Here is a 22,854-nt window from a genome sequence, read left to right as displayed (position 1 = left end):
ACGAGAGGAACATTCATAGTGAAGACCATGCAGGCATAGCAGTAGCAATAAAAAAGAACCTAGAGTACAGGCATCTGGATGATTTTGTGGAGGATGTACTTGCAGTGGAAGTCATGACTAGAAGGGGACCAGTAGTCATAGGTACAATGTATCTACCACCGAGAAGGAGATTCTTCCCCAGAGAGGATATAAAGAAAATTCTCCAAAAGCGACTGCCATCCTACTTGTTCGGTGACCTAAATGCATCTCATGGTCAAATGGGCTATGACAGAAATAATGCACATTGAGATCAAGTGCATGACCTTATAAATAGTGGGATAGCCTCACACCTGGGGCCTGATTTCCCCACCTTTGTAGGCATAAATTTAGGTAGACCGGACATCCTTCTAGCTAACAGGCAAGCCCACCTGAACTATGCACTTCAGCAAGGAGCAATAACGTCCTCCGATCATCTACCAGTGATCCTGACTCGAGCTACTAAAAGCATTTGATTCCCACTGCTCCAAGAAACTGCCCCACAAATGCAGACAGGGAAAAATTTTAAATCCAACTCGAAAGAGAAGCCCACAGAGCAAATGAACAGCCAGAAGTAAAGGATAAAACATACATATAATGATTGAAGGATTGGTTTGATACCATAGCAAGGGCAGTAAAAGATAATATCCCTATAAGAGGGTACAGGATACTAAAATCTCCAGAGGAAAGCGACCAACTCAAACTACTGCAGTGGCAATTTGAAAACTTAGAAAGAGCCTCAAGATTAAACGGATGGTCAAGGGAGACTTTCCACAGGGCAAAACGACTACAAACCCTAATAACTGAAGAAGCCAAAGTCCTCCATGATCAGCATTGGGAAAGAATAGTAAAATCAGCTAACGATCTGTACGGACAGCCAGCAAAATTCTGGGAAAACATCAGCCGACTACTGGGGAAAGAAGGTGATTCAGCCCCATATATAACTGACAACAATAGAAAAATCTACCAAGATAATGAGAAAGAACTGGTGTTCAGGGAATACTGGCAAAACACCTTCAGAATAACTGATGAAGAAAACAGAAACTTTGACAGAGAACCAAAGAGTAGACACCAGTAGGTTGGACCCAGATAATCCCATGCTGAAACCAGTAGAATTAAATGAAATCAAATCCATAATAAGAAGAGGAAAAAAAAGAAAAGCCCCTGGAAAATCAAATATAAATAAAGAACTAATGCAAAACCTACCGGATGTTATGCTTGAAATCCTTAAAGAGGTAACAAATGAAACAATTAGCATGGGCTACTTCCCAGACATCTACAAAGAAGGGCTGATACGATTCCTAGGAAAACCAGGGAAGGACCCAAGACATATGGAAAATTACCGCCCAATAACCTTGTTGGAACTTCCTGGGAAAATTGTAGAAACAATAATAAAAAACAGATTAGTAAGATTCCTAAATGAAAATGGGCTGACAAATAAGAACCAGTACGGATTCACCAAAGGTAGAGGGACTCGACTGGCCACTGCAGTAATGTATGAAAATATAGCGATTTCACAAGCGCAAGAACAAGGGTGCAATGTAGTTTCAAGGGACATTGCAAAAGCTTTTGACAAAGTGTGGCATAATGGCTTGAAATATAAACTGATGACCACTCCCATGCCAAACTTCATAGTAAGGCTCTTGTGCAGCTTCCTGGATAACAGGAAAGCACAAATAAAGATGGGAAGAATTTCAGGTCCGGAGTTCCCAATTCTAAGCGGAGTCCCCCAGGGCAGTGTGTTGGCACCTATACTTTTCAACTTCTATACTAGAGATGTCCCTGCCCCTGATGTAGGCTGTCACCAGATCATATTTGCGGATGACCACACACAAATCATAACGTACCCAAATAAAAGGGGTAAAAACATGCTAGCCCTAAAAACAGCAGGGGAAATAAATAAAGTCAATGAGTATGAGAAAAAATGGAAAATAGCCACCAGCCAAGCAAAATTTCAACTATTATCAGTGTCTGTCCAACAACCATCAGATGTAATTGTTGACGGCAGAAGAATTCCCTTCAGGAACTCCATCAAGGTCCTGGGAGTTACCTTCACCAGGACAGGACTAAAGCACCATCTGCTGAACTGCATCAGAAGAGGCAGTCAAACCACTTAGAAAATCAGGAGGTTCAGCTCAGTATCCACTGACACGTACCTTTTGTTGTACAAAGCACTGGTGAGGCCACAGTTGGAGTACCCATCAGCGATCCTAGCAGCAACTTGTAAATCATCAATGAGAAAACTACAATCTATCCAAAATAAAGTAATCAGAAAAGCCTACAAAGAATTACCACCGTATTATAATACAATAAAAGATTTGCACGAAAGATCAATGATGGAGAGCTTCAACTGCAGGATTCACAGGCTAGCCAATAGGACGTGGGACAGGATGTCTGAGGTGGACGTCAACCTGCTGGAAAGAAGCAGAATGCTAACTGGAGAAGGAAGAAGGGACTCAAGATATGGCCAAGGTTAGGCCCCAAGATAGAAGAAGCCACGCCTGATCCAGTGTATGTGAACTGAGTAGCGGGATGTGGGTTGAGGGGAGAGTGTGTATGCATTCGAGTGATGTGTGAGAACTTGCGAGTGGGTATGTGAGAGCTTGCAAGTGTCCATGTGAGTCAGATGTGTACATAAGGGATACAACAGTGATGAGTATGACTAGTGCCACTAAAATTCCATTAGTGGTAGCTGGAAAAAAAAAATCCATACTTGCAATAGAGAGGTGATCTAATCACTTAACATCACTGACACCGCTCGTCACTGAGCGAAAAAAAAAAAAAAAACATCATCACCATCATCACCACTTCCAGACCCTTCCACCTCACCAAGAATCATGCACCGAATGCACCCTCACCAAAGCAAAGGGGTCTGCCCCCTTCTATTCACTACTAACATTACTTCTACTTCCTACTTTACTCTATACCTGTCCCCATACCTCCACACCCATACCTTCAACCCCCCTCCCCAATAAATCCATCCTTTCCTATCCCCATTAAGTAAGTAAGTAATCTCTTCACGAACGATCGATCGATCGATTGGATTCGAGCAGCAGACCTTGTAGTGAGCAGACGTGTCCAGAGAGCGTTCCCCCATTGGTGGAGAGAAAGCCTCCTTCTCATTGGCCGACAGCTGAAGTCTTCAAGCTTCTTTTGAGAAACCAAGCTTGAAGGAAATTGATCTCGCCTCCCATTGGTGGAAACAGATCGGCAAGAGCTGCCTTTTCATTGGCTGCCCACAAAAGGCTTCAAGCCCCTATTATGACTGCTGCCGATTCGGTAGCGCAAGCAATAAGCAAAATTCATCCATCCTTCCCTCTCTCCTACATCCTCCCCTCCTTCCCCACACCACTCCCCTCATCCTCTCTTGATTTTCTTTCACTAGCAGGTAGCAAAACGTAAGAAGGAAGATTTAATTGAAAGCATCCAGAATAGGCAACCATGGGCAAGAGCAATTGATGTGTGCACCTTCAAATCCTAATATGAAAGGCCTAGGACTAGAGCAGTTAAGGTTAGGTTCGAAAATAGGAAAATGGCCCAGAAAGCAATGAGGAGCAGCCTGATTATTGGCAATCAGTCGATTCTGCCAAATAACGCCAAGGAAGAGATCAACGCACCTCTGCCCCACTGTGTGAACTGCCTGGTTTATACACACAAGGAAAAACTGTACCATCCCAAGACAGATGATCTGTGCCAAATGCAGCGGGCTGGGCCACATGGCACGAGACTGCTCAAACCCACCCAAATGCGCAAATTGCAAAGGTGGTCATCCCACACTGGACAGGCAATGCCCAATCAGGATACAACTCCTGAAAGAGAAAACAGGAAATGAAGCAAATAGAGGCCAACTGGCCAAACACAACCCAGCAACTCCAAAACACCTGCATCCTTCCCCCAACAGCAGAACGACATGAGCCTCTGGTATGTGTATAACGGCCATATCTATGCAGCAATGCAGGATATGGCTAATCCAGGCACCTACCAGACTGCCATTGACTAATTTTACGCCATGAACAATTTGCCGAAAGTAAAGTTCCCCAGATGGCATCTGCAGAGCAAATAATGAAAAATTATTGGCTATGAACCAGATTCAAGCTCCAGCAGAGACAACAAACCAACACACCACACAAAACCCAGAACCCAGCTGCTCCTATGAAGTAATGGAGGACTCTCCCACGGTGACATAAAGGGCAGCGGAAAAAGCCACTGAGAGTGAGGAAGAAACGGACATGGAAAAATCCAAGAGGAAAAGAACAAAAGAAGGAACACCTTAACCAACATGCTCGAAAGTTGGCTGTAAAATGGATGAGGCGGAACGGGACATTAAAAAAATTAAGGACAGTAAACTAGAAATCGTATATCCAGAAGACTGGAATGAAGACCCTAACGCCAGTGATGATAATAAAATTGAAATAATAGATAAATACATACAAGGAAAATGCCTGGGTTTCACACAAACCAACCTACCACAATCAACTATAAGGCCAATCTTACACGCCCTGATAGCGGAAGCAAGTGTTCCTCTAACGCACATAAAGTTCGTAGAGGCAACCAGGGAAGAGGTAAACCAGGGTTTATCCAAAGACAGATACTAAGACCCACAGCTCTATATGTCTATATTTAGTATATTCCTGAGTATAATAGCAAACCAATTATATAAAGCTTTTTTAAATCAAATTCATCTTCATGTTAAATACAATAAAAATTAATTCGGCTAAATGTATTAAAGTTAACTAAAGATAGACATAGAAAGCTGTAAAATGAATTTAGACGTCTCGACCCAGACGTCTTGCCATTGAATGCAACAGGGATCCAGGATGATTCCCCCATCAAGTTCTTTGGATACCGAGTGTATCAGAAGAATAGTGCTGGGGAGGACCGTGCTGGTGTTGCTGTTGCAGTCAAATACAGCATCAGACATAAACCACTGCTCGACTTTACTGAGGACACACTAGGTATAACCATAGAGACTGAACTGGGACCAGTCAGTATTGTAACGACATACATACCATGTAGACATGACTACATCTACCTACAAGACTACCTCTCCCTAGCACAAAGACCGATGCCCACCTACTTAATAGGTGATTTAAATGCAAGACATACGACTTTTGCAACGCATGACACTAACCAAAGGGGTATACAATTAAGCAGACTAATTAACAATAACAGGCTCAAGTTTTTAGGGCCAGATTTTTCGACTATGGTCAGTAACAAAGGAAGACCAGACGTAATACTGGGCAACAGGAATGCTTGCCTTAATATTACATCTAGGAGAGGGAAAGTAACGACTTCTGACCATCTACCCCTGCATGTTACCCTCTCGACAACACCAATAAAAATAGAACCCTGGACGATCTTTGATCATAGACAAGCAAATTGGGATGACTTTAAGTCAAATATAAAAGTGAAAATATGACAACGACAGAGTGGACATAAATGACGTGGACGGAAAGACGAAAGACGACGTAGACGAAAGACTCAGCTACTGGTTTATGACCATCCTGACTGCTATAAGTACCACCATACCAAGAAAAGTAATAAAATTCAACTCAGGGCCCAAATGTAGTGATGCATTAAACCTTCTTCAAAGGTATTACACAGATATAAAGCGACATACAGACCACTTTGGGTATTCAAGACGACTGAAGGACATAATATTATATATCCAAGATCTCCTCTTTGAAGAGTTCAAAAGACTGCAGAAAGACTTCTGGGACAGGACTATACGTAAAGTAGACCTTAAGTATGATGACCATACAAATGTAATGAAATTCTGGGGAGAAACTAAAAGACTCATGGGTACGATGAAAAGACCATGCGACTATTTACTGGACGAAAATGGGGACAAGGTTGTAGACAGTCCTGGAAAAATTAGGCTCCTGAAGGGAGCATGGGAAAAAATTTTCCAGATATCCCCAGAGGACAACCGACATTTTGACTCTGACAATGAGAGGCACGTACTTGAGCACCTACTAACAGAAGGGGACCGACTAACATTGTATGAACGGACAGACCTAACTTGCCTGAATGAAGATAGCTAACTAACTAGTAAATTTGACATTCAAGACATAAAGAATACCATCAAAAGGTTCAAAAACAAGTCTCCAGGTATCTCTAGCATTAACAAACTAATTATTAGTAAATTACCTGATATTTCACTATTAGATTTGAATAATATTAATAACATGTCGCTTAGTCTAGGCTATTTTCCAGTTAAATTCAAGAGAGGACGGATGATTCTTTCACCCAAGGACCTAAAAAATACCCATGACCCACTGAAATACCGACCAATCACTCTCTTGGAAGTACCTGGGAAAATCCTGGAGACCTTGTTGAAGGACCGACTAAATATGTATCATGAAGACAATGAAATTCTCCCAAAGTATCAGTTTGGATTCAGGCGAGAACGAGGGACTCAGACAGCGATTGCTACGATGCACGAACTGCTAGCACTAAATCAGAGTTGGCGAGGCAGAGCCAACATTGTTTGCCGGGATGTCTCAAAGGCTTTTGACAAAGTCTGGCACGACGGACTGAAGTACAAGCTGCTCAACTCAGAACTACCAGAAGTAATGACAAAAATACTGTGTAACTTCTTAGACGACAGACAGAATGACATCTCCTTTGAAGGAGAGATATCAGAGACCTTTGAGCTGAGAAGCGGAGTTCCGCAAGGATCCGTTCTCTCCCCAATGCTGTACATATTCTATACACATGACATGCCAAAAGGGAGAGAAGGATGTGTCAACCTTATCTTTGCGGACAACATGACACAGATCATAATGACGAATGATAGTAGACATAGGCTTGCCTTGCGGACGGGATAGCATATTAAAGAACTCAGTGAGTATGAAAGAAGGTGGAAAATAAAAACCAATCAGGACAAGTTCAAACTGCTCTCTATATCAGCATTGAGACCAGAAGACGTAATTGTAGATAACAGACGAATATCGTTTGCTAATAACCCAATGTGGGATTTTCTCACACATCAAGCAAAAGATCAGGGATGCTAGAGTAACCAAAGCTAAATTAGCACGATTCGGACAGCTTAGACCCAAGACTAAAGCCCACCTATATAAGGCGCTTATTAGACCTGCCCTGGAATATCCAATAATACCGACATGCTTACTCAGTGCCAGCGACAGACAAAGACTACAGAGATTCCAAAACGGAGCCCTGAGATGGATAGATGGCTGCAACAACTGAGACCTGGGGGACGGGGGAACAGAAAGACTTCATGCAAGATACCGCATTGAAGCTATCAATTTCCGTTTCTACCGTCTGGCAGACAAGGTATGGCAGAAGCTATCCGACCAGGATGAAGAACTAACGACCAACAGCCGGATCTCCCTGGACGACGAAGACTATAGACCCCACCTCTGGTGGCGACGACTTTCCAGGTTCACCCAAGACAGGTTACCTGACCCCATCTTTGTGGACACGGACAGTGACAGTGACAGTGACAACGACAACGACAACTAGGAGAACCCCTGGGATATCGGAACAAACCGGGTGTGGACCCGGAAGGTAATAATAATTAGAATTAAGAATATCATTAAGTACTTATAATTAAGGTGAACTAGTTTTAGATGTCAATAAGTAAAATGTAGGGAACTAAGTTAAGTTAATTAGAAAATGGGAATCAAATCCCAGGTTCCCTGAGAACTAATAATTAGAATTAAGCACTTAGAATTAAGGTAAATTAGTTTAGATATTAGGTAAACTGTAGGGAACTAAATTAGCATAATTAAGTAAACGCAAATCTTTAATAAATTAGGTAATCTGCAAGAACGAACTACTAACCCACTAACTCTAATTATGAGAATAAGGGGGAAAGGCAGTCCTAGAAGGGCAAGGAGTCTGGAACACTTGCTTAGCTAGCCTGCCCCCCCCCCCAAAAAAAAAGAAGAAAAAACAAAAACTAACCTTTAACCCTACACGGGACGCAAGCCCGAAATAGCATAAGATACTAACAAGTGGACATAACACAAATGTAGCAATACAACGTGGTTTGAGTTCTCATTCCCACCCACCCCCACCAAGGGAGGGGGGGAGAGAGGACGATACCAATAAAGAGACTGATTGAGCAACTAACTCTGACTAGCACCCTTACCCACCTGCCTTCCTAGCAAATTCATACATCATTGGAACTATATAGCTCATTACAAATCCCAAGACAATCACTACACTAAACAACAAAAGACAAATGGGTCTGTCCCATTCCTACTCACTAGCACTAACACCTTCCTTTCACCAAACCTTAAGGTGGGTACACACGTGCGAACCGAACCTTGTATTGTCACCGATTCTTGTAACAAAAACGCAAGTGTGACGGTTCCTCGAAACCCGAACCCCGCGAACCCGCGAGGTTCGAGGCTCCGTTCGCCCTCCGTCCCGGCAATTGTCGGTTTTGGGCCCCGAATCAAAGGGAGGTCTCTTTGGAAACGTTACGCCATGTGTGGACGGGACCTGTATTACACGCGTAACAACAGAGGTTGCTGAACTTGTTAACACCGACTATGAACAAGGCCGTCCATAGTAGAGTCCCTTGTTTTGGTCAGTCAGTACGTATATGTCTACCATGGCTGATTGGAGTGAGGAAGAAGTCCTTCAATTTATTAGTTATTACGAAGAACAGACTTTACTGTGGCCAGAAACTTCTTGGAATCTCATGCCAGCGAGTAATTCCCGACCACTGTATTCTACCCTTCTAGTATATAACCTTGATTGCCACCATCTTCTTTTATTTCGCTTCATCTTCGTTAAATAATGTATATATATACGGCAGCTGCTACTTGCATGGTGGCCATCGTCGGTAAACAACCCGGACAGAGACAGACTGATGATCGCAGTGGATTGAAATGAAGTTACGTGCTTAACGTGGTTACGGTTCGTCCTCAACATTTTAACACCTTGTAACCGTATATGCGTAACTCAGCTACACATACAAGGTTCGGTTCTCACGTGTGTACCCACCTTTATAACCCTTCCAAACCTTACCTTCCTTCTGGGGCCCCCCAGGGGCTAACCCCACCATCCTATCCCCCCCCCCCCCTGCTTGCTTGCATCTCTTCACTTCTACTGCTAACCATCCAAGAAGATGGACCTACGAGAAAGGTTGTTGAATCGTCGCGATAAGCCAGAGCTATATCAGCAGTAATACCACCTGAATACCAGAGACAACCCCGGCCTGAATTTAACCTCTCTTACGGAATGATACCAACACCGACGACGACCCCTGCTTGATCTGAACCAGAGGAACGCCTTCCCATATACCAGTATTCTGATAATACCATTCTGTGATTATAAAGCCTGTTCTGAATAAAATACCACTTTCAAACAATTATCCCTAATATGAATAATGGACAACTATTGCGAAGTATCGCTGAGCCAGAAAAGCGAGTAATAAGAAAAATAGAAATGATAATATATAAGATTAATTCACTGAATTCTGCCATTTTATTCAACAGTGTTATTATTATTATTATTATTATTATTATTATTAATCGCTAACATATTAATAATAGTGATTGCCGTATTTAATAGCAGCATATATTTAATTTCCCCTTCGAAAACACAACGTAAACAACCCAGACGGAACCTAGTTCCTTTTTCACCTTTACTTCTTCGTTTAACATAATTTATGAGAATTATGCAAATCCCCCTCGAGAGCAATTTCCATCTTCTTTTGGAAAATAGGAGGAAACAAGGCCCGGTAATAAATTGCACATTTGGAACAAATTCAAGATTATGAGGGTACAAGATCATCTAGGAGTGGAATAATGAGGTTTCTTTTTTCCTCTATTTTTAAATATATTTTAAAATATATTTAGGGGTCTTGCAGCCTTTTTAAATAAAAAAAGGATATTCCGGTGGAAAAAGATATTTTGTCTAAATTTTCTGCAACCTTTGCATTTGGCTCTAATTAATCAGTTGGCAGTATTTTACCTAAATTTCGTGCAGCTTAAATAAAATTGAAAAGAAGAAAATAACCATCTTTTGAAGACTGAGTCGCTGAAGACAATTCAGGTAGATGTAAATTTTTTTGGAAGCTGTTATTGTTCTTCTGTTATGTAATTCAAACACATTTATTTATAGATTATTTTCATCCATGTGGATGTGAATTGAGATGTATACATAAAATTATCAAGATATAATATTCTATTTATTCTTCATTTAGCATAAGAAAAAATCAGGATAATTACAAAAGATTTATATGTAATATTATGCTGAAAATATTAGGATGTTTGAAGAATATCCAGAGACAGCTAGTCGATGAGAGAGAGAGAGAGAGAGAGAGAGAGAGTTGCCTTCCCTTTATATTCTAAACTTCGAATGGAAAAAGACTTGTTTTCACGTGGCTGATTTCAACGTTTAGAGTCAGCATTAATACGAATAGAGAACCAACCAAAAGATAAAAAAGGAACTTGAAAAATTAATTTAAAAACTTGGGCGTATTTAATGATGTAAATGAGACAAGTCAGCTTTGGCAGGAAAACATGCGAGTTTACAAATAAACAAACAAAAATAGAAAACTTAAATGATTATTCTGTTGGTTTACATTTGGCTTATTCTCTAGAATTTGCAATTGTCTTTTTAAGAATTTTTTTTAGAGACATACAATAGTATACCATAAAAACTTAGATATAGGGGATAATTTACAAGTATTTTTGAAGAGTCTATTAACGATTATGCAAAGACTATTAAAGAGCCATCATAACTTCTATTATCAGCAGAATCTTAGAAGCTCTCTTTATAATTTTCAATATTTTTTTATCGAAAGAAATCGTTCTAGAGGATCATTTTCATTCTCCACAATCCAAAAGAGGAAGATAATAGTGGTTCCGATCGCCTTTCTAGTTTCGACTCGTTGAGCTCAATAATCTTTTGTCTGTCAATGAACCAGAAAACCTTTTTTAGAAGATTGATAAAAGCGTAGATCCTTATTTTTCATATGTTCATCGTTGACGGTAGATCGTTTTCAGTTAGGTTAAAGAAAGAAGACTATTTTGTTAGGAACTATATTCTGAAGTATAAATTTGATCTGAAGGGAATTGTCAGATATATACACGTAGTCTAAACGTGTGTAATTATATATAATATATATATATACACACATATATAATGTATATAGTATATATATATATATATATATATATATCTATATATATATATATATATATATATATACGTGAAGAAAAGTTTAGAATTGGCCTATAGGATGTTAACGGTGCAAATTGCAGTTAAAAAAAGAAAAACCTTACAATGTTATAAATTAGAGACGCCCTTCGTATAACCACATGTAAAAATATATTGTCCCCATATCTATTTGTTATATATATATATATATATATATATATATATATATATATATATATATATTATATATATATGTGTGTGTATGTATGTATGTATATATGTATATATGTTAAGTGTATGTATAATATGTGTGATCCTTCAAATGGAGATGAAATGCGTTCGAAATGCATTGTAGAAATTTGTATGAAGGTAACAAACGTCGTGTTTCCGAATCAAGTATCTAAGAAATTGTGTTAATGCTTTGTCAATTGTAAGACCTTTATGTGTGATGTCTTACTTTATCAAGACTTGAGCAGATATTAAAGAATACCTCCTAGATGTAGCTTTTATGTTATTGCGTTGTATCTTCTAAAGATTTGATTATATCTAAAACCATCCAATTTAAGATAATATCTAGTTTAGAATACAATTAGAGGAATCGTATTGTATAATGAGTGCTTTGTCAGAATACTTTTTAGCATAAATTTGGAATTCCATTGCTTACCTCGGACATTAATAGGAATAGAACTTTGGGCCAAAATGCGCACTAACAGCGAGCGAGAGAGAGGTAGTATATAGGTTCGCTGGTTGATGTAGAAGAGAGAGAGAGAGAGAGAGAGAGAGAGAGAGAGAGAGAGAGAGAGATCCGATTATTATAGAAAGGAGAGGAAGATCAGAGCAGAGAGAGAGAGAGAGAGAAAATGTGTTCCGATTAATATAGAAAAGAGAAGAAGGTTAGAAAAACTGAATAATGTAAAATAGAGCGAGAGAGAGAGAGGGGGGGGTTACATACATACTCCGATTATGTAGACCACGCATACACTTTGATCCATTACGAGTAAAGGCCTTCAGGAAGTATTTCTTCTATAAGTATCCATTCGGGTGGGTATCCTCTCCTTTGAATTACCCACTGGAAAAAACATAAAATCCACAAAGAAGAAAAAGAAGAAGGAATAAAACAAAATCTGTACAAGGTCTCTTCTCAAGGGATCATCTCCGACATTGGTTTGATCAGAGGAAAAAGGGGGCTTCGTTTCTCATTGAACTTTTATGCCACGTTTGTGGCAACGAGCAGTGGGCTTTACTTTTGTGAAGTAACCAGGAAATAGAGGGAGAAAATGGAAGTGGAAATGTTATTAATAGAATGGGTATTTCGAATGTATAAAAGTTACAAAATGCAAGCGTGTATATATATATATATATGTATATATATATATATATATATAGTATATATATATATATATATATATATATATATATATATATGTAAATCGGTGACTGTGTATGATCAACGAAAATGGGAGACAGTGAAGAGAAAGTAGTTGTTTTAAATAGTGTGAAAATATACTAGATACCCAATGGACTTCGACATTCATTGTAGCGTGAGCCAGTGGGACGATTGCTGATGAAGCTGGTATCATCTCACTTCCAATGAAGGGAGCAAGTTCGGGTGCGATTGGATTGCTGATCGGACTAGGCTGCTGGATGAGAGAGTGTGGATGTGGTAGTGAGTGTGGGATCCGTCTTTCGTTTCATTATTCGATGATAGAAAAAAAGCACCGATCGTTAGTGATAGAAATCGATGAAACAATTGTAAAGGTGATACTAGGCCCTTATATCCCCATGTAAGAAAGGGCTCTTAGGCTTCAAGGCACTGGCCGGATGAGCCTCTCTACTCGAAAGTTGGGCAACAGCGGTACGAGTGATAGCTGCTGATATAGGACTATCGTGGTACGAGCCACCTCCCTCTGGTAGGGGTCCTTGCTGTACTCATTTGTAAGGGTGATCGCTCCTTGCTGTACTCATTTGTAAGGGTGATCGTTCCTTGCTGTACTCATTTGTAAGGGTGATCCTAGGCCCTTATATCCGCATCTGCAGCCGCCAATTTTGATGTTTTCGAAATGGCGGCTGCTTTTGTTTTGCCGGCAGATGGGACCCTTCAATTCTCCAGGTAGTGATGGAAGAGAACAAAATTTTCGACCGAAGCAAGTGTCACAATGCCCAACAATAGAAAGGGGCATTGCTGAGAAGATAGAGAGGTTTAGAGTGGGTGAGTTACTAGGTGTGAAAAGGGTTCAGGTCAGGTCAAAGTTAAATGGCCCGTGACAAAGTCGAGTTCTCGGCCGCTGGAACAGCAGAGTTAATGAGTTCTCACGCCCCTAGGGGTTTTTACAAAAAGGGGGGTAAGGGACAGTGTGGAGCTTAACTTTTATCCCAAAATTTTCCCATGAGTTGTGACTGAATGCAAGTAGCGTTTGCAGATGGCTAGCAAGTCTGAGTGGCGAGAAGTGCCAATTACCACTGGAGGTCACTAAAGGATATTATATGGAATTGGATAGGGAATCAGACAACAGACTTAAGGGACGGATATCCCTGGTATTTCACCTGAAGGACTTTTTAATGACTATGCAAATGTTTCCGAAGGTATGCCACCTCGTTCGCTGTCGTTAATCTGAGAATCCCATAGGGGATTTGTTTAGAGTAGCATCCTGTAGAGCTAATGCATTCACAGCCCCTCAAGGGATATTTTAAGCTTCCAAGGTATGTCAAGTGGAATCTAACTACACTGAATTTATTTTAACAATATTCTGATTTATGATCTCGTTAAGAGTTGAAAAACAAGGCGTATGATTTATTTGACATGCAAGACAAAATGGGCTTATTTTCTCTGGGACTCCTATTCGAAGGAACAAAATAGCTTGGGGCAAAAACCCTTGATGGTCTATACTCAAAATACGCCAGTTTTTTTAGTTACTTGACACATTCTTTTACTTTCCTGAAAATTGAAATGAGGGCTAAAAAGCAGGCGTCATGAAATTACGCATACTAATATATATATATATATACTATATATATATATATATATAATAGTATATTATATATATATACGTATGTGTATTATAGTATTATAATAATATTATTATATATAATGATAATATTAATATATATAATATATTATATATAATATATATATTTAACTTTTATTTAATAATATATATTTATTTATATATATAAATTTATAAATATATCTATATATATATATAATTACCAATTAATATATATTCTATAATATAATATAAATAATATATTATATATATATATATATAATATATTATATATACAATATATATCTATATATATATTAGTATGCGTAACTTCATGACGCCTGCTTCTTTTGCCCTCTTTTAAATTTTCAGGAAACTGAAAGAATGTGTAAAGTAATTCAAAAAGCTGGCGCATTTTGAGTATAGACCATCAAGGGTTTTTGCCCTAAGCTATTTTATTCCTTCGAATATAAATATATATATATATATATATATATTATATCTATATATATATATATATATATATATATATATAATATATATAGATATATATATATAGATAGATAGATGATAGATATAGATAGATAGATAGATAGATAGATAGATAGATAGATAGATAGATAGATAGATAGATAGATATAAGATATAGATATTTTATATATATATCTATGTATAATATATATATATATATATATATATATATATATATATATATGAATGCTTGCAGACATATATGCATATAAATGTATATTTACATATAGACATAAATATGTGCGTATATGTGTGTGTGTGTGTGTGTGTGTGTATATTGTATATATATTATACCATATATATAGATATATATATATATAATATATTATAAATATATATGAATGCATGCAGACATATAATATATGCATATAAATGTATACATACATATAGATATAAATGTGCGTGTATGTGTGTGTATGTATAAAAAAACAAGGCTAGTAAATATCACAAGTATCACAAGACCAGTGATTAATTATCTAGATACATCATATCCATGACACGGTTATGATTTCTCACATGTGAATGGAAGACAGAGGAAAATTCAATTTTCTTGCGTTTGAACTACATTAGATACACCTTTGATACTAGAATACTATAAAGAGAAGTTTATATTTCACATTACTCATTTTACCTATTATTTTGCTAGCATTATTAGCAATGAGAGAATAAAAAAATTTGGTTCTCAAATTTACGTAATAAACCATGGTACGAGGTATGCTGCTTAAAAAAAATGTTATGAAACTCTAGAAAATAAATGTAATATGATAAATATACAATCGAAATGTTGCATATCACAGTTATATAAAAAATATAGAATCGTCATTTAAAGATATCTTGGATTCAGGAATGAGAAAAATTGTATTGATTAATTAAAAGATGAATCTTATTACCAGTGTTTTTACACATTCGTAAAATTGATAGCTTTTTTAAAGAAGAACGCTATAAATACTGCGACAATAATTATAATATGAAGATATTTTTGCATGGCAAGATAGCCGGGCCATGAACTAAGCGTTGCTGTCTTAAAGACCACTAATGTACGTTGCAAGCTTACAAGTACATCAGTAATTAAAGCAAAACAGTTAAGTTATAGTAAAGAATAAAGGGAGAAAATTTCAGTAAGATGACAAGGTATAAATGACTGTCTCCTCATACATGAAAATAGGAATTCAAGTATGAAAGGCTGTACAGAGGTTATGCTACATAAACACTGCTTATATAGCCATCACCCAACGCAAGAAAAACAAAAATAGTACGCTAAATATCACAGCAGCCACAACTAGCAACACGGATACTAATGAAGGGTGGGGGGAGGGAGGATCTGTTCTCCCAAAATTGGTATTTTCGCGTGCATGATATTTTATGAATCAGTAGCCGGGATGTTTACATAATGAGCAGAAGGGCAAGAGCAGCTCTGCTTTAAACGTGCTCCGAAACCAGCTCTGTTTCGAGAGATGTTTACTCCTTCGAGACGTGAAGGGGAAAGGTTAAAAGAGTAACAGTTAAACATATTTCTTTCACTGTGTTCAATTACTCTGTTCGTAAATCACTTTCCTGACGGATGTAGTCGCTCGATGGCGTTTGGTCGAACGATTTATTGAGGCTCAGATAGCTTATCTATCTCCTGTTTTTCTTTTGTTGTTGGCTTTTAGGTCAGCGATGTACGGTATATTTAAAACGCACAATAGAGCTCGCGCGTGCGCAGAAACACACTACATATGTATATTACATATAATTATAATTTTATTTAGGTCAGCGATGTACGTTGAAATTAAAACGCACGCGTGCATACTACATACACTATGAGAGAGAGAGAGAGAGAGAGGGGGAGAGAGAGAGAGAGAGAGAGAGAGAGAGAGAGAGAGAGAGAGAGATTCTGGGTGCCCTTGTTTATTATTATTAAACTTGTACTCGGAAGAGGTTCAAATCTTACAGTAGGTGTATACAGATATGTATGATATATATGTAAACATACATACACACATATAACAGTTTTGTCACTAATTCGTGCAAGACTTTTTCATACAATCAGATATCAAGAGGATTCAAACTTATACGTAAAAGTTTGGAACGATAGCTGAGCTGAGCTTGTAACACCAGGTTATTTATGATATATAGCCACGTAGCTAAGCTAAAAAATTCTCATACATATTGGAAGGGCAATTAAAAGGTTGAATAAATTCGGACAATTCTTCGGCCACATTTCTTCGAAAACAAAAACTTCGAAGTGCATTCATTTCGAAAGTGTTTTACCTAGAAAATCTAAACGTCGAAAAGTTGGTTTCATACACTTTTTTCGAATACTAGATTGACCAATATTGCGTTAATGTTTTTATATTTTTTCTCTTTCTATTTTATTTTCCAGTTATGATGGTAATATTAATGATAAAACTATTAGCAACAATAATAATAATTTTGACCATAATAAAAGGGGTAATAACAATAAGTAGTATCAAGAATATTTAGAATATACAGTTATTAATATTCTTATTTTTAGTTTCTTTTTTATATAGAACCTGAGGTATGCAATTTCACGCAGTGTAGTATTAATTGGTTGAATCATAGAAGGAGGTGCGGCCATAGCTTTATACTTTTTGAAATATTTCTAAACTCATACCCGCTATTTAATCTTTCTAAGTGTATTTCGTTCAAACTTTGTTCCCTTTTCAAAGTACTTAGAAATTTCCATATAGTTGGATGGTAAGAAGAAACTTGCTGCATGAATCCTCTATGCCATCCCTATACTGAAGTGTTTGGTTTGGGCAAGTCCTTTCTACTCTGTCGTAACATAACCATATATTAATATGAAACTTTGGTTCCCTTTCGAACTCTTGTCAAATTCGGCCATCTTCAAAAATGCTCTACTAAAACTGACTTTGTATTCAGGAGAGAGAGAAACTTGCGTCTTTTCGCAAATTAGTCTGAATTGGTGATTCGAAGTAATTGGCCTGTCGAAGATAGTTCTACGAAGTTTTTGCTTGTGGAAGATATTTTAATTCGAAGTTTTTGTTTTCGAAGTATTGTCCGTAAGCGGGAATGGAAGTAACGAATAATTGAATGGCTGGTTCCCGGGAATTGAAAGATATAATTAGAAGAGTAAAAGATTCCAAGGGAATAGTGAGAGGAAACGATGACCATTTGTATGAAGGGAAACTGACAGATTAATATAAGGAATTTTATGTATGTTTATTTAACTAAAGAAACTTTTTGTTCGAGCTGATAAGGAGAGAATGTGGAGGTGTAGATGTTAATTTGTCTATGGAACCATTATCTTACTGAAAACTAATTATCTATGACATTATAAATCGAAAAGGTAGTTACAATTTGTTTAGGGAGTCTTGCATAAAATATTGGCTACTGTTTGTACTCTACCCGTATACAGAGTGAGTTCGTATCAATAACGATGAAAAAACTGCATATTTTGGTAAAATGGGTCATAACTGGAAGTTACGGGAGTTATTTACTTCAACTTTGAATAGAGTTTTAGATTGATGGTGTGAGAGGTATGGTTAATAGAACGCGTCTAAATCTCAAGGATAAGCCTACAACAGACTTCCTGCTGACAAGGTTCATGTGTAGGCCCAGCGTATGAAGCGCTAGAGTCTGTGAAAATGCTGAGGTTTTATGCACATGCAGTTTATCCTTCACTCTAAATAATGAGTGAGCATCACAGTGACTGAGGATTTGTTCCGTTTGTAGAACTTTTCCTCTTAGGGGAAAAAGTGTTTGGCGATTTATATGTAGTATATATATATATATATATATATATATATATATATATATATATATATATATATTATGTGTGTTGTGTTTGTGTGTGTGTGTGTGTTTGTGTGTGTGTGTGTGTGCGTGTACGCGTGTATGTGTGACATGTTAGTTTTATTTCTTTAAACCTACGATGCACCCACCAACGTATTTTTCTCTATAATAGTAGTAAATATTTCCATCACTGCAAAGACTTCCTCGTACCATACCGAGTAAGGGTGGAAGGAAAAAGCGTCGCTCTTCTCCTTGCGAAAGTTCCTCGAAGTCCTGCTGTCGTCAGCGCACGTAGGGTATCGATCTTTCTCGGAGACCTGTAGCGTCCTTTACCGTCGGGGGAAAGCCTTTGCCTTTGTGTCCAGCGGCGGTCACTTTCTCTCTCTGCTCGCGACGCGACTTTGAAGGGCGGTGCTTTGACGGAAGGCCGGAAGTCCTCCCTTCTCTCTCAGGTTTTCATTTCTAATGTTTGGGTAACCGTGCAACTCCACTTATTTTTCCTCTCTCTCTCTCTCTCTCTCTCTGTATGTGTGTGTGTGTGCAAAACAGAAAACTGTCCCTATCTTGCTTTTCCCGAAGTTCACCTGAATGGAGCTGCGAGAGAATTCGAATTTTACTTTAAACTTTATTGGAAGATCAAGCCACGTGTCGACTATGAAAGAATAAAGGCCGATCACATTTCAGCAACAAATGCAGAAGTGTAGAATATATTTCTTATAATTCATGTTAATTAATTAAGGCTCTCATTCTGGCATATCAGCTATGAAAAACCTTTCTTTATCACTGCCTACCACTCGTACTGTTTTTCACCAAAATCGCCTTGCGTAACATTATCATACTTCCTGTGAGCGCTTTTCAGACATGATAAAAGATCCTTAGGCAATACGCAGAGAGGGTATATAGGTACCCCTTGCAAAGGGACTCTCCAGATACGAATATGCTAAACAGTTTAATGGATGTACATAATTCACACAATTCAAACAAAAATATCTTCGACACAGAGGCCAAGGCCACAAGGTGATAAGAATCCTTTTTTAAATATTTTTCCTTAAGAAAAAGGTATACTGACGCAAGTAAAAGTTAGGAAAGTCATAACCAATTTAAACAGCTACTTTCTGAGATTAGTATTGATGAAAGTGGTTGATTCGAATATACTACATTACCGAGAGTATCTAAATGATGCAATTCTAAAGGTGAACATTACAGCTAGGGTCACAAATATTTGTAGAAACTGTTCAACTGGCCACGAATAATTCCATATTTGCCTCTGTTCAGAATTCCTTTCATCTGAGGAGGCTGCTTATGTCCTGTGGTAATTCTCTAATTGCTGAGAATTATTCCCGTAATTGATTATTCGTAGATATTCAACAAATTCCTAACAACAAGAAGCGCCTCTGGGATACAGCCAAGTCTCGCGACTGTATTTTCTAGTGATATTTGATTATTCTATCGCCTTGTGTCTTTGAGCGTTTACTTTGCCCTCTCAAGTGTCCCAGGGTCGACCATAGGAAACCCGGGCCCCCCCGCCTCCAACCAATCCCGCCTTCCAACCCCCTCCCCCCCACCATCCCCCACACACATCAGGACACAAGGCCAATCGCTATCATTTATCACGTTCGAGTCAGGGATTTCTCCCTGAGGACATTAATCTTCTTCGAAGTTTCATGATGTAGGGTCCAAAGGTCTGATGTTTTGCTGAGCAGTTTGAAGAGGCTGATGGTTTGTTGCTCTTTTTTCCCTTTGTTTTTCTCCCCACGGAGCCTCTGCATCAAGTTTCCATTAAATCATCAGCGGTGAAAGTGTTCAGAATTATAAGTTTTCTTTTTATCATTTGGGTTTTTAATCGTTCATCAAAGTAATCTTACCCCAAGAGCTCAGAATTGAGTATAGCCAAAGATTGTCACTTCATTACTTCGTCGTGACAGTTGCAGGTCAAAAGCGAGGAGATTCTGAGCGTGTACATTTCCATAAATTGAGCCTTTCTGTTTACAATGTATCAAATACTAGTTTACTTCTATTTTTTTTCGTCATGCTGACCATTGTTGCTGTGACGACCCTAAGTTCTTTAAACTGGTAAATTAGTATTCTATTAAGTGATACACAAAGAAATTCCAGAATACCACGGGATGCGCATTAAATTCGCAACTGGATACCACACTATGCTCGGCAACGTGACCATCGAATACCGACCTAAAGGTATGATTTACAAAATCCACCTGGTCGGAGAGGCCTTTGGGAAATGAAAATCAAGAAACTTTACAGTAATCGTGGAACACTGAAGCAAGGAGAGAATTCCAATTCTTGGTAGTGCTGAGAAAGAAGCCGCCGAAACAATTGTCTTGAGGACTGGTGACTCCCATCCTTGTTAAGAGCTCGAGAAGTATCGAAGAAACTTCTCAGAGTTGGAAAATATATTTAATTCAAAACAAAAAACCGTGACGTAAGATTAATTTGTTTAATCCAAATAGTAATGTTGTGACTTATTTATACATGTCATCCAGATAACAAAATTGGGACGCAATATATTTCGCTGAAAGGATAACATGATATAGTAAATAGGTTTAATCAAAATAATAAAATCGTAACGCAAAATTAACACATATGATACAAATTATTAAATTGTAAAGAAACAGCACGTATAAATAACATAATAAAATGATACATAAGATATTTAATACATATTAAAAATTGTGAAGTAAAAAGTGCATTCAACTTTAAAAAGAAAGGGATTAGAAGAAAATGCCTTCCATAATGAAAGTAATTTCGTGGAAATACCTTCCATAATGAAATTAGGTAGAAATACCTTCCGTAATGAAAGTAATTGGTGAAAATACCTTCTATAAAGAAAGTAATTAGGTGAAAATGCCTTCCATAAATAAGGTAATTAGGTAAAAATACTTTCCATTAAGAAAATAATTGGTGAAAATACCTTCCATAAAGAAGGTAATTAGGTAAAAAATACCTTCCATTAATAAACTAATTGGTGAAAATACCTTCCTTAAAGAAAGTCATTATGTGAAAATACCTACCATAAAGAAAGTCATTAGGTGAAAATGCCTTCCATAGAGAAAGTCATTGGGTGGAAATACCTTCCACATAACAAGTAATTAGGTGAGAATACCTTCCATAAAGAAATTAATTGGTGAAATACCATCCATAAAGAAATTAATTTGTGAAATACCACCCATAAAGAAATTAATTGGTGAAATACCATCCATAAAGAAATTAATTGGTGAAATACCATCCATAAAGAAAGTAATCAGGTGAAAATATCATCCATAAAGAAAGTACTTAGGTGAAAATACCTTCCATAAAGAAAGTAATTCAGTGAAAATACCTTCCATAAATAAAGTAATTTGGTGAAAATACCTTCCATAAAGAAAGTAATTCAGTGAAAATACCTTCCATAAAGAAAGTAATTTGGTGAAAATACCTTCCATAAAGATAGTAATCAGGTGGAAATGCCTTCTATAAATAAAGTAAATAGGTGAAAACCCCTTTCATCCTGATGACGAAACCGTGAAGTGAGAGAGATTCTTAATCCAAATAAAATCGTGAGAAAACTTCTTTGGAGAAAAGTGGAGAGAGCGAGTAATTGTCTTTGCATGTCAAACATCATTATACTGCAGAATACCTTGAGCAGACAGCCACATCATTACTCTTGCAAGTTTTGAGACTTGGGTTTTCTTGTTAGACTCCAAATTTGGTTATCTTTAGCACCAAAAAGAAAGGATAATGAAAATACATCAAGTTCATTATTGTACCAGTTGATCATTTTTTGTATATTCAAATTTTGTTTTATTCAAGATCGGTCCATGCAGGCCATTGCAATAACCTAATGCTATTAAGTAACGAATGTACTTATAATCTGTTGTAAAAGCTATGCTTCGTTACATACATATGACAATTCCTATTACCATATCCCTAATCTTAATTGTCCGATTGTAATTACTTCAATAACAATATGTTCACAATGATGCTGGAAGTTTGTTAAATGTGGGAAAAAATCTGGTTATTATAATTCTGTTTCTGAAAAGAAAGAGACCAGTAGATTCTATATAGATAATTAGATTGTTTAATTGTGTGTAGTGCAATTTGTCACTGAATTAGACAGGCTCAGGTATCTGTCAATAGCTATGCGTACTGTAAGATCTATAGAATTACCAGAATAGGGCAGATTTCCGACGGGACCTGATGTGAATCCAAAGTCGAGACCTAGATCAAATGAAAAGCCTTTAATTCGGCCCCATTAGGGAGGATGGTATGGGAGGATTTTCATTCAGGTCGTCTTTTTCTTCTTTCAAAATTCGGACAAAAAATCTCCAGTTATCTGATTTTTGAGTCCCAAGTCTTCGTGATGATGATATGATATTGATTATGATGATGATGGATACAAGAATACCGGTTATATAAAAAAAAAAAA

The sequence above is a fragment of the Macrobrachium nipponense genome, chromosome 10 (assembly GCF_015104395.2).
Source record: "Macrobrachium nipponense isolate FS-2020 chromosome 10, ASM1510439v2, whole genome shotgun sequence".
Taxonomy (NCBI): domain Eukaryota; kingdom Metazoa; phylum Arthropoda; class Malacostraca; order Decapoda; family Palaemonidae; genus Macrobrachium; species Macrobrachium nipponense.
Note: the sequence above shows the minus strand (reverse complement) of the source record.